Below are 13000 nucleotides of genomic sequence, written 5' to 3'. Positions count from 1 at the left end.
TCACCACACATCTCGGGCTGTATGAATTTAATGTACTCCCTTTCGGGCTGCGAAATGCACCTGCCACCTTCCAAAGACTTGTAGATGGTCTCCTAGCGGGATTAGGAGAATATGCAGTCGCCTACCTTGACGATGTGGCCATATTTTCGGATTCCTGGGCAGACCACCTGGAACATCTACATAAAGTCCTTGAGCGCATAAGGGAGGCAGGACTAACTCTTAAGGCTAAGAAGTGTCAAATAGGCCTAAACAGAGTGACTTACCTTGGACACCAGGTGGGTCAAGGAACTATCAGCCCCCTACAGGCCAAAGTGGATGCTATCCAAAAGTGGCCTGTCCCAAAGTCAAAGAAACAGGTTCAATCCTTCTTAGGCTTGGCCGGTTATTACAGACGATTTGTACCGCAATACAGCCAAATCGCCACCCCACTGACAGACCTAACCAAAAAGAAACAGCCAAATGCTGTTCAGTGGACCGAAAAGTGTCAGAAGGCCTTTAACAAGCTTAAAGCGACACTCATGTCTGACCCTGTACTAAGGGCCCCAGACTTTGACAAACTGTTCCTAGTAACCACAGATGCATCCGAGCGTGGTGTGGGAGCAGTTTTAATGCAGAAAGGACCTGATCAAGAATTCCACCCTGTAGTGTTTCTCAGCAAAAAAACTGTCTGAGAGGGAAAGCAACTGGTCAGTCACTGAAAAAGAATGTTACGCCATTGTCTACGCTCTGGAAAAGCTACGCCCATATGTTTGGGGATGGCGTTTCCACCTGCAAACCGACCATGATGCACTGAAGTGGCTTCACACCGTCAAAGAAACTAACAAAAAACTTCTTCGGTGGAGTTTAGCTCTCCAAGATTTTGATTTCAACATCCAACACATCTCAGGAGCTTCTAACAAAGTGGCTGATGCACTCTCCCGCGAAAGTTTCCCAGAATCAACTGGTTAAAATCGTCCTTGAGATGTAGAAAATATTGTTAGTCTTTATGTACTTGGTAGTATTTAGAGATGCATGTGTCTTATTAACTCTGTTTTTCCTAGAGCTCCAGGAAGAAATCCCAGCCAGTGTTTCACCATAGCTGAGATTTGGGGGGCGTGTCATAAATATAAAGGGAAGGGTAAACCCCTTTAAAATCCCTCCTGGCCAGAGGAAATCTCCTCTCACCTGTAAAGGGTTAAGAAGCTAAAGGTAACCTCGCTGGCACCTGACCAAAATGACCAATGAGGAGACAAGATACTTTCAAAAGCTGGGAGGAGGGAGAGAAACAAAGGGTCTGTGTGTCTGTCTATATTCTGTCTTTGCCGGGGATAGATCAGGAATGGAGTCTTAGAACTTTTAGTAAGTAATCTAGCTAGGTACGTGTTAGATTATGATTTCTTTAAATGGCTGAGAAAAGAATTGTGCTGAATAGAATAACTATTTCTGTCTATCTTTTTTGTAACTTAAGGTTTTGCCTAGAGGGGTTCTCTATGTTTTGAATCTAATTACCCTGTAAGGTATCTACCATTCTGATTTTACAGGGGGGATTTCTTATTTCTAATTACTTCTATTTTTATTAAAAGTCTTCTTGTAAGAAAACTGAATGCTTTTTCATTGTTCTCAGATCCAAGGGTTTGGGTCTGTAGTCACCTATGCAAATTGGTGAGGCTTTTTATCCAATATTTCCCAGGAAAGGGGGGGTGCAAGTGTTGGGAGGATTGTTCATTGTTCTTAGGATCCAAGGGTCTGGGTCTGTAGTCACCTAGGCAAATTGGTGAGGCTTTTTACCAAACCTTGTCCAGAAAGTGGGGTGCAAGGTTTTGGGAAGTATTTTGGGGGGAAAGACGTGTCCAAACAGCTCTTCCCCAGTAACCAGTATTTGTTTGGTGGTGGTAGCGGCCAATCCAAGGACAAAGGGTGGAATATTTTGTACCTTGGGGAAGTTTTGACCTAAGCTGGTAAAGATAAGCTTAGGAGGTTTTTCATGCAGGTCCCCACATCTGTACCCTAGAGTTCAGAGTGGGGGAGGAACCTTGACATGGTGTGTAGCTCCAAAACTGTGGTCTCCAGACCATAGGTAGTCCATGAAGCACTTGCTGGTAGCCCACAGAGAGCTGGCTGGGATCATGCCATGGTTCCTTCTTGTTTCCAGCTGATAATGTATTTTTTAGCTTTCTTTAGTGTGATTTATGTTCCATGTAAACAATTGCTGTATTTACCAGTAGGCTGTAATTGGCAGGGGAATTTATCTGCACATGCGTGAATGGCAGGAGAGGCATCCCACAAGACATTCCCTCTAGGATGTGTGCTCCGTGTTTTGAAAAAAATCTTGAGAACCCCATTTTAAACACTGAGCAGGGTCATTCTGCTGGTGACTCCACATTTGGGAATATTATTTTTGGATGCAAATTAATTTCAAGGCCAACTAAAAAATTAAAAAGTGATAATCTAAGCCAGAGGGAAAGAATCCTTAAAAATACATTTCTGCTTTGAAAAGTGACTAATAGTGACTGTGTAAAAATGGTACCTTTTTACTCAATGGTGTATACACCTTGTTCTGATCCTCTGCGTGAGGTTGAATTTCTCCCCATGTGCATATTCGGAATTATATCTGCAGAGTTAAAACAACAGAAAATTTGTGCTCCTTTTTACTCCAGTTGGCAATGCAGAGTCAATGCAGCTATGGGAGAATGAGCTGGAGTCTGTTCTGATGTATGAATTATCAGTCAACAGAATCGTCAACTAAGTTCCAACTGTAGGCTCAAATTCTTTCTTCAGCTATAACCATGCAACTCCAAGGTATTCAAGGCATGCACGGGGATCACTGGGGGTGTAATCTGCCTTGCATAGTCATACACTGGTAATAATACAGTGAGCCAGAAAGAGCACAGCTTTTATCTCTGACAGATCGTGTGTGTGTTTTCTGTTTGGTTGGGTTTTTTTGTAAACTGAGCAGATTTGTTCTGGAAATTGCTGAAAAGGCAACCCTGGAACCACCTCTTCCATAAACAATGTCATTTTTACAGGGTCACTTTTCAGAGAACAAGTGCACTTTAGGTCATCCTCTGTTTCAATTCAAACTAGATTCCATCTAGTTTCGGCTGGTATAGATAATCCTGATAACATGTTGTAGCTTCTTGGTTTCTGCCATACTATGACATTGTCTAAAATGTCTGCTAAAACCCCTGCTTCTTACACTAAAATGCAGTAGGACAAAATGTGATAAGCCATAAGCAAACACTTTTGTCTCTGCTCTTCCAGTACCCATGAGTCACAGTGATGCTTCCATGCAACGTTATCTGTGAAACAATAAACCTGTGTCCTGGCACAGAATCAGAATTTCTCTGCAGTGTTAGTTTATTATTTGACTTTGTAGCCACATTACTGCATACTTCATTCGTCATAAACATCTCTGGGAGTGTTCATCTTGAATCGTGGTTTCATATTGAGATTTATTTTTTTAAAAAAACCTTGGAATGCTTCCCACACACAGATAGGAGATGCAGTAGAATTGGCATGTGCTAAATGTTTCAGACAAAATGCTCTTTAAAAAACAACCAACCAACCACAAACTCAAAGGTGGGCTGGGGTCTGAAACAGGAGGCATCAATGTCTTCATCCAGACATGACACTGCTGAATCTACCATATTCTGTTTATACAGCGCTGCATGCAAGTTTTGACAAGCAAACAAAGTTTCTCCTGTATATTTTCAGATATTTGAGAGCACCAAGACCAGACTCAAACAGGACACAATTCTGCAGCCCTGTGTCTTCTGAATTTGTAATTATTCTTGTAATATCCAAATACAAAAGTAGGCTCCATTGAAGTCAGTGAGATTACTCACATGAGTATAGCCTGTAAGCTTAGGCCTATGAAATTTTACAGAAAGATTAAAATAAATGAAAATGCTAAATAGATTTTAATATGTCCATTTGTGGAAAAAAATCATCGCCTGATTAAAACTAGATTAAAATAATTAGCTAATCAATATTAGTGAATAACCTTAACATGACCATGCACATTTACATTTTGCTTTATAAAATATTTAAAAGGTATTTAGAAAGACAGCTTACAATTTCATTCATTCTTTCTGCAATTTTTAAGTTTCACTTACCAAGGCTCAGTAATACAGAGTACATTTTGTGTACTAAATCCTCCTTTCAACCTCAATGCACTAAGAAAGAGTAACTCTAAAATAGACTAGAGCTTCTGGGTTTAAATTTAACACTATTTAAGGAAAGCAAACCTTTGCTAGGGGATATAACTGTTAACATTGTGATTTTTCAAGCCTAAGGTTTCTAATGGGGTTTGACTGTTCCAGAGATAACATATTTTTTCTAGGTAACATATTTCAAGTTCGATTATGAGCAAATGTTACAAAATTTTAGTGTAATGTGAAATACTGTAATGTCAGATAGCATTATTTATCTGCTTAATATGACTAAAAACATTAATTGCTGGGAGCCATAATTCATCCCAGCAACATGAAAATCCATTTTGTGCCTATCTTGTCAGTTATTGCAGATTTTCATAATGAATTGTGAAGTGGTGAAATTCTTTTGGGAAATGTGTTTGTATATTTCCACCTGCAGGTTCTGTATGGTCACTTTTATTACACAGATCCTCCATTAACTAATGTTTTCATTATGGCGGTGCCATGACACATCAAGGATGCATTTTTATCCTTTAGATATCTGGAATAGTCTTTATTATTGTACATGCAGTTTTAATTACTAGAATTTATGAAATGAACTAAGTGGCTAATGTTCATTGACTTATATTTCCATTTAATGATTCAATCAGGTTAAATCTGTCACCTTTTCCAGTCAAGGTACTGTGTGCAACTCCCTGAGGAAAGGTAAAATACTGCACATACTGATCTAATTACATTTACACAATGATATTAAACTGGTTGCCTAATGCTTTCCTATTAGCAATGCAGAAGCTAACCTTGCTCCCACTGAAGTCAATGGCAAAACTCCTCTCTTCCAGTCACTTTAAAGAAAGCAAGTTGAGACTTTAACTTCTACCTGTTATATAAACTAGTGGTAGAACAATGGGACAATCAGAAGCCAGAGTAGAAACAATCTTGTGCCCCCGGATTCTGTTCTCACACCAGTGTAATTCTATTAACTTCTATGGAGTTTGTCCTGATTTACACTGAAGTAAGTTGGAGCAGATTCAGGTCAGGAATCTCCATTTCAATGAAGCTAAGGTATAATGAACTGTCGGCCTATTTGAATGACGAATTTACTTACAATAGTCTCTTGCTTGCCAATTCACTGAATGGTACTGGCGCCATTCTTACAGAGCAAGTAACTCCTACCAAATGTAACCAACATTCCTTAGCCAGTCAGTCTGACAATAAGGAGCAAACTGGTAATACTTATAGTGGAAGGGGCAGGGGGCAATCTTAGCTCCATGGCTGGTCTGACATATGGTGGGAACAGAGGACTTGCACTCAAATGCTTAGAGGTTTCCATTACTAGCAAGCACCATCTTAATTTCCCTCCACCTATATAATTCAGTTTGTGCTTCTAAAGGCATGGCTACAGTTGCAGATGTAGAGCACTGTGAGTTAAACCAGCCCTCGGAGAGCGCAGTAGGGAAAGCGCTGCAGTGTGTTCACACTGTCAGCTGCAAGCGCACTAGCGTGGCCACATTTGCAGCACTTGCAGCGGTGCATTATGGGCAGCTATCCCACTGAGCACCTCTTCCCATTCTGGTACTGTGGCTTGTGGGAAGGGAGCGGCGGGGCCAGGGCATTCTGGGTCCTGTCCCAACACCCCATGATGCATCGCTTCGCATCCCAGCAATCCCTGTGCTTCTGTCCACATTTGGTGCCATCTTTCAATGTTTTTTGTACTGCACGCTCTGTCTTCCCTTTCGGTCTGTGGGAATGGATCCTGAAGTGCTGAGAAATATGCTGATGGGTCTCACCAGCACGTCACGAATGGCAGTCGAGTTACTCCTTAAGCTACAAACTGACAGCGAGGAGTCCGATGATGATGTCGACTCGCATAACGCATATGACACGAGTTTGCTTGTGGCATTCACGGACATGCTCACCGCAGTGGAACGCCGTTTTTGGGCTCGGGAAACAAGCGCTGAGTGGTGGGATCGCATCGTTATGCAAGTCTGGCTGATGAGCAGTGGCTGCACAACCTTCATGTGAGAAAAGGCACTTTCATGGGACTGTGTGAGGAGCTCGCCCCCACCCTGCGGCGCAAGGACACAAGATTGAGAGCTGCCTTGCCGGTGGAGAACTGGGTGGCTATTGCAATCTGAAAGCTGGCAACTCCAGACAGCTACCGTTTGGTCACTGACCAGTTTGGTGTGGAAAAGTCGACCGTTGGAATAGTGTTGATACAAGTTTGCAGGGCCATTAATCGCATCCTTCTCAGAAGAACCGTGACTCTGGGTAACGGGCATGACATTGTGGCGGACTTTGCACAAATGGGTTTTCCTAACTGCGGAGGGGCACTAGATGGGACGCATATGCCAATTCTGGCACCAACCCACCTAGCCTCTGAGTATGTTAATCAGAAGGGGTATTTCTCTATGGTTCTCCAGGTGCTTGTGGATCACCGTGGGTGTTTCATTGACATTAATGCAGGCTGGTCCGGAAAAGTGAATGTGTATCAATGTGTTCTTAGACAGTCAAAAACTGTTTCAGCGTCTTGTGCACAGAGATGGGTGGGTGAGCCAAGGCTGTTGACTGCAAATGAGATGCTAACGTTAGTTGCTCTACTGAAGTTTCTCAGAAACCATTGCAGTTTATTTACTTTAAGCCCAATATTGATTGCAATTGTTACAAATCTGATAAACTTTAGAGCAATCTAAGCTAAAGCAGGTATTAGCATTCCCGCAGTGAAGTGTAATGTACTGGTTTGTGATTGTGCATGCATGGGTGCGCAAACACATGTGCATCTTCCGCTTCTCCACTTGACGGATTGAGAAAGACTTTTTTCTAGTGCTTACAATTCTGTTGCCCTATGGCGGCCAGTCACAAGAACATACACACGCTCTCTCTCTCTCTCTCTCTATGTTTTTGTGACTAGCCTATATATATGCATTAATACTTGTATTGACAGCTAAGAGAGATTTATCTTTAGCTCAAAATGTTAGGGACTCCTGTTTTGGGAGCAGAAGTTCCCGAGTTCTATTCCTGACTCTGCACATTTGCCATTTACACTGGTCACCTTTCAAATCATGCTTATTTTGTCTTAGATAAATATATACAACTTACCTCGGTACTTGCAATACTACCTAACCTTCTCTATAGTTATTACAGGGGAAAGTCCAGAATACTGCAGATACCCAGATAAAAAATGATTTTTGGCTACACTACCACTTACTTCCGTATAATTTACATCACTCCAGGGTGCAAATAATCCGTACCCCGAGCGACGTAAGTAAACTGACCTAAGTGCTGGTATAGACAATGCTATGGTGTCAGGAGAGCTTCTCCCGCTGACATAGCTACCGCCTCTCGCGAAGGTGGAATAATTAAGTCGACAGGAGTGCTCTCTCCCGTAGGCTGAGAGCATCTTCAGCAGACGCACTACAGTGGCACAGCTGCGCTGCTGTAGCACTTCTACTGTAGACTAGCCAGCTACCTGAGGTAGTTGGCAAGTTTTTAAGTTTGAGAAGTTCAGTTCGTGACAGTGGTGTATAGTGATTGAAGCTATGATTTGTTTACAAGAGTTTTTTATTGCATATGAAACAAACAAGTAATTTAAATTCCAAGATAGCTATATAAAGCCAGAGGCATGGTATTGAATCTGACCATTAGGCAAAAGTGGCATTAGAAATACGTTTGACATTTCATTGTAACAATAGAAACTTTGGTATCTATCATAGAAATCTTTCACCAATTAAATGGGAAATCATTTATTGACATGAACATAGATGGACCGTCCTTAAAACAAAAGTACATCAGATCAAGGTGGAAAGAAAGGTAAAGACATTACTGCAGCTTCTGAAGACATCTCTTAAAATCATCAGGTAGGCTTATTGGTGTTTTTGTGGTTGGTGTTACAAAGACATGAGTTGATAACCCATAACCCATGCTACTCTCTCAAACATTTCCAGTACTGGACTGTCTAAGAAACAGCCATCAATAAGGGTGTTGTGATGTAATCCAGCTGGTTTCTGGTGAAGTTTAGGTAGAAATAAGGCTAGTCGGTAGTGCACACTGGATCGGCCTATCTTCTCCACTCCTGAAGCACCCAGTGGATTCTGAGGAAATTTGATGGGCCCATGAAATGAACATCTAGTGGTCACCATGAATCCCACCATTGAAGAGGTTAATGTATTGGTATCAAGCCCACAATACCTAGAAAATTAAACAAAAATCATTCCAGATATTAATTTCTAACCTCATACGGCATAGGTTTCTCAGAACTGGCATATTCTGGTTCTGTTGGGCAAAAAGCCAACACATTTTATGTTTCACTAAGAAGATAAACAACTTTATTTTAGTATTACATCAACTGCAAGATTTATATGGGTATGCCAAAGGCCAAGAGATTACTGATTGCACTGACAAACACACTCCCTCCCCGCCTTACACCATACATTTTAGATTCAGCTGATCTGATGTTCTTTGCTTCCACTCCATCTCACATGGACTCTTGATGCCAAGACACAAGAGAAAGAAAGAAATGCTATCCTAGAATTCATCAAGTGAAAAGGTACAATACAATTGCATCTCTCAAATTTCCTGAATCTTTCATCTGATGATAATGTAGAGATAATACATTTCAAGATCCTAAAGAGGACCTCATAAGGGAAATACAACTGAATTTCATGAGAAAGTGGGAATGAGAGAAGATAGTGACTGGACAGTCCCTATGCACTCTGGCAAAAACATTCAAAGGCTTCTTCCCCCATACTGTCACTTTCCAAATTAAAACTTCATCATATCAAAATCTTTCCTTATTCCACTCACTGTTTCTTAGATATTTTTTCTTTTTCTCTGCCTCCAGTTTTTTTTCTTGGTTAACAACACAGAACTGCCACCTTTAAGAAATACCAAAGCATCCCAGTTTGATAATACTGAAAAGCTACAGCAGGAGAAATTAAGTTTCCTGAAGTATCATATCTGCTGTAAATTGGCATCAGCAAAAATATAGTTTTAAGCAATGAAGATTAAATGGAAAAAATAAAAATAGTGAAATTACAGTATTCTAATCCCTATACATAAAGAGCAAGATGGATCACCTTCTATGCAGTAGGCTTAGGGTTATGTTGATGAAAAGTATTTACTACTTTACAACAAACTCTTTATAGTGAACTCTATGCAAGATAAATACTGATATCATTGCTGTGGTTCATTCATTGCTGTAGAATACAATGGTACATTGTGTTTGAGGGGATTCCTCAGTGGTCTAAACATCAGGTTTGACTCAACCCTTCATCCTCTGAGGTAGATGAATTCAGTTCCACACAGTTTACTGTGTGGCACTCTTCTATTCAGTGTGGACACTAAAACCCCAGTTAGTTTTCCCAGAGTGAGGAATTAGTCCCCCTATCCTTCCCCCAGTTTTTTTCAGCCCAGCTTGTTAAAGAATGGTTTGGCTTCCAGGTATCACTGGCTGCATAAATAGCAAGTCACCAATTTATGTTATTAGATGCACTATTTGGAATCATTGTCTCATTGCTAATGGGAAGTAGCCAAAGAAGCCTTCTTGGAAGAGTGAAGATTTATGCAGGGTTGGATTAACGCAGGGGCTTTAGGGGCTGCAGCCCAGGGCCCTGGTGCAGCAGGGCTCAGGCAGGCTGCGTGCATGCCATGGCCTCACACTGCTCCCGGAAGCGGCCGGCTGCTGGTACATCTCTGCGGCCCCTGGCGCGGGGTAGTCAGGGGGGGAGGGGAGAAAGGCAGCTCCATGTGCTGCCTCCGCCCCCAGCACCGTCCCCGCAGCTTCACTGGCTTGCGGGCAGTGCACGGACACATGCTGTCTGCCTCCCCGCAGGGGCACGCAGAGATGTGCCAGCAGCTGGCCACTTCTGGGAGCAGCGTGGGGCGGCAGGCAGGCACCCTGCCTGCCTGAGCCCTGCTGCGCCACCAGCCCGGAGCCACCTGTGGTAAGTGCCTCCCAACCAGAGCCTGCACCTCACACCCCCTCCAGCACCCCAACCCTCTGCCCCAGGTCAGAATCCTCTCCTGGTCCCAAACTCCCTCCCAGAGCCCGCACCCCCCTCCTGCACCCGAACCCCCTGCCCCAGGTCAGAATTCCCTCCTGCACCAAACTCCCTCCCAGAGCCCGCACCCCACCCCTTACCCTCTCCTGCACCCTAACACTCTGCCCCAGCCTGGAGCCCCCTCCTGCACCCAAACTCCCTCCCAGAAAGAAACTAATATAACAGCTGCTCTAAGGTAAGAAGTAGGCTATTTTGAATTAACTATATTCTACATGTTTGAAGACTGAAATGTAACCTGAAATCTGAAATGTAAGAACGGCTTTATGTTAATTAAAAACCAAGTTTAGTATAGCATTAATAGCCTCAATGCCACAATTGTGACAATTTTGTTTTAAATTAGGAAAAAGACTTGTATACAGGGGCCCCACAAAATCTAATAGCCCCGGGCCCACAGGAGAGTTAATCCGGCCCTGGTTTTATGGTCATAACAAAGGCTATGAATTGACTTGGTAACTAGAACAGAACCTTTCAAACCAACATAAGGAACTAGGAGTTGATTTATTGGGTCCTTACATGGACTTGCTACTGAACTTATCCATATGCTAAATTTTCTACAAAGAAGTAATATTTTTGTATAATTGCAATCCTCCAGCTTAAAAGTGGACGAATTACATGCACAAAGCACCACTGAAGTTTCAAAACATGTGTGTCCTTTGGGGTGAGAGACACGATATCAACATCAAATATATCTAATAAAGAACTACATTAAAGTTTAACTAGTCAGTCAGGGACATATGTAAGGTAAAGCTCTGCCCCCAAAGCTGACCACACTCCTGGCTGCAATTTCACAAACAAGACACTAAGTATCAGTATCCCTTTATAACATGCATATGCAGCATATACAAGTGTGATAAAAATGAAACACGACTTGCAGAATGAAGAGCAATGTAGAATATACAACACCCACAATGAAATACTGCCTTCAAATTCTACTTCATTCAACTGGAAACAAATCATTTTAAAAGGTGCTTGTGGTCCAAAAATTATTTAAGATACCAGCCAAATCAGACTGGCCAAAATCCAATTTGTTCCTTGTCTTGTTTGGCAGATGACTTCAAAGATCAATAAAGTTGTCTTTGTCGACAATCATAAAATATTAACCAGTCTGAGTGTTCCGAAGCTTTTATGAAATATTCAGCTTCATTAAACATTAAACAGCCTTGAAATATAAATATAAAATAACTATCAGCTTTTTATCTTTCAGATACAGAACAAAGGTGCCTAAAATATGGAAAGCAACAGCAAAATATTAAATGGATTGGGAATTCACAGACACCCTAATTTAAGAAAGCTGTCAGTAGTAATTGGCTCATTCAGATATGCTCTGCAATGAAAGTAAGATAACATTATAATAATGGCAATTTGTGAAACAGAAAATATCTGGTAAGGAACAAAAAAATCATGAGACAAATTTACGTCGTGGGAAGTTCATAAGTAGTACCTCTATGGCTGCATGCATACAGACTTAAGGCCTGATACTCATTTACACTAAGGCCCCTTTACACCACTCTGCCAGCATAATGAGCTTTCAAGTGTGTGTAAATGAGAATGAGGTCCCTATTCTCTTCTCCCTGTCTTTTATGTGAAAAACCCAGCAAACACAGCAGAAAAGTATTTAAGGTTCACGGAGGAGAAACATCAGTTTTACAAATCACTGAAAGTGACTGGACGTAAGCTGTCAAAATAAGTCAACGAAACGGTGTGGTTATCTACAGTATGGAATGCCACTCTCTGTGATCTGAGATACAGCTAAAGGTTACTTACCATACAGCAAGAAGTTCTACTTTAAAGTCAATACCTATAAATCAAAAGGACTTTCATTTCTTGGGCTTTAATATATATGACCAATTTAATACTTATGTTTTCATAACAGTAGCCTTAGGCTGCCTTCTTTAATTCTTCATTGTTTTTGCATATTAACAGTGTAAGATAAAATTCAGCTATGACACACAATTCACTTCGTTATTGTGGTTCCCCTCTCCCCTGCTCATGGAGCAGATGCACTGGCTCATCTGTCTGGGGTTAGGAAGAAACTTCTCCTCTGGGTAAGTTATTCCCTAGCTGTGGGCAGGCAGGCAGCATGCTCCATGTCAGGCTGCAGATCCTGGAGCAGAGGGAGCCCAGCTTGGGGCGGGCAGAGAGGTGAAGAAGATCAACCGAGGAGGAAGGGGGTGGTAGGAGAGGAGCAAGTGAGGGCAAGGACTTGGAGGAAGAGGCAGAGCAGGGTCAGGGCCTTGCAGGGATGTGGGGGGGGGTCCAGTTTTCAGAAAGTAGAAAGTTGGCAACTCTACCGCCATCAAGACAAGACAAACCACACCAACCAGGGGCTGAGGCATAAGATGTTTTCTGTGCTGGATTGTCACTTCAGGATCATGCATAGTCTGCTCTATTTTCAACAATATTGTACTTATAAGTTTGGAAACCTGGCTGACATTTTATTTAGAAGCACATAACCAGGAAGATATTGTCTTTTCTTAGTGTTGTTTACCTCAAAACTAAGCCTATAAAATTGTCCAAATACATTTTCTTAAAGATTTAACTGATTTTATGGCACATTTTAAGAGATGGGTTACAGTTTTTTTGTTTTTGTACTGTACTGTGATATGTAAAATAAGGGGTATTGTGTGGTGAAAAGATCTGCATTCATTTTACTAAGTCAGAGAGAGCACATTCATATCACTTGCTACATAAATATTAAACTGTAAAGCATTTAGTTTGGTAATTAAAGGATTAGTTATTTCATAAGGTAGCCTATACAACTTGTTGTGATCCTCTTGGCTAGAAGGGTCTGGAAGCAGTAAGTTGTAATGC

This window comes from Natator depressus, chromosome 6, assembly GCF_965152275.1.
Source record: "Natator depressus isolate rNatDep1 chromosome 6, rNatDep2.hap1, whole genome shotgun sequence".
Classification (NCBI taxonomy): Eukaryota; Metazoa; Chordata; order Testudines; family Cheloniidae; genus Natator; species Natator depressus.
Note: the sequence above shows the minus strand (reverse complement) of the source record.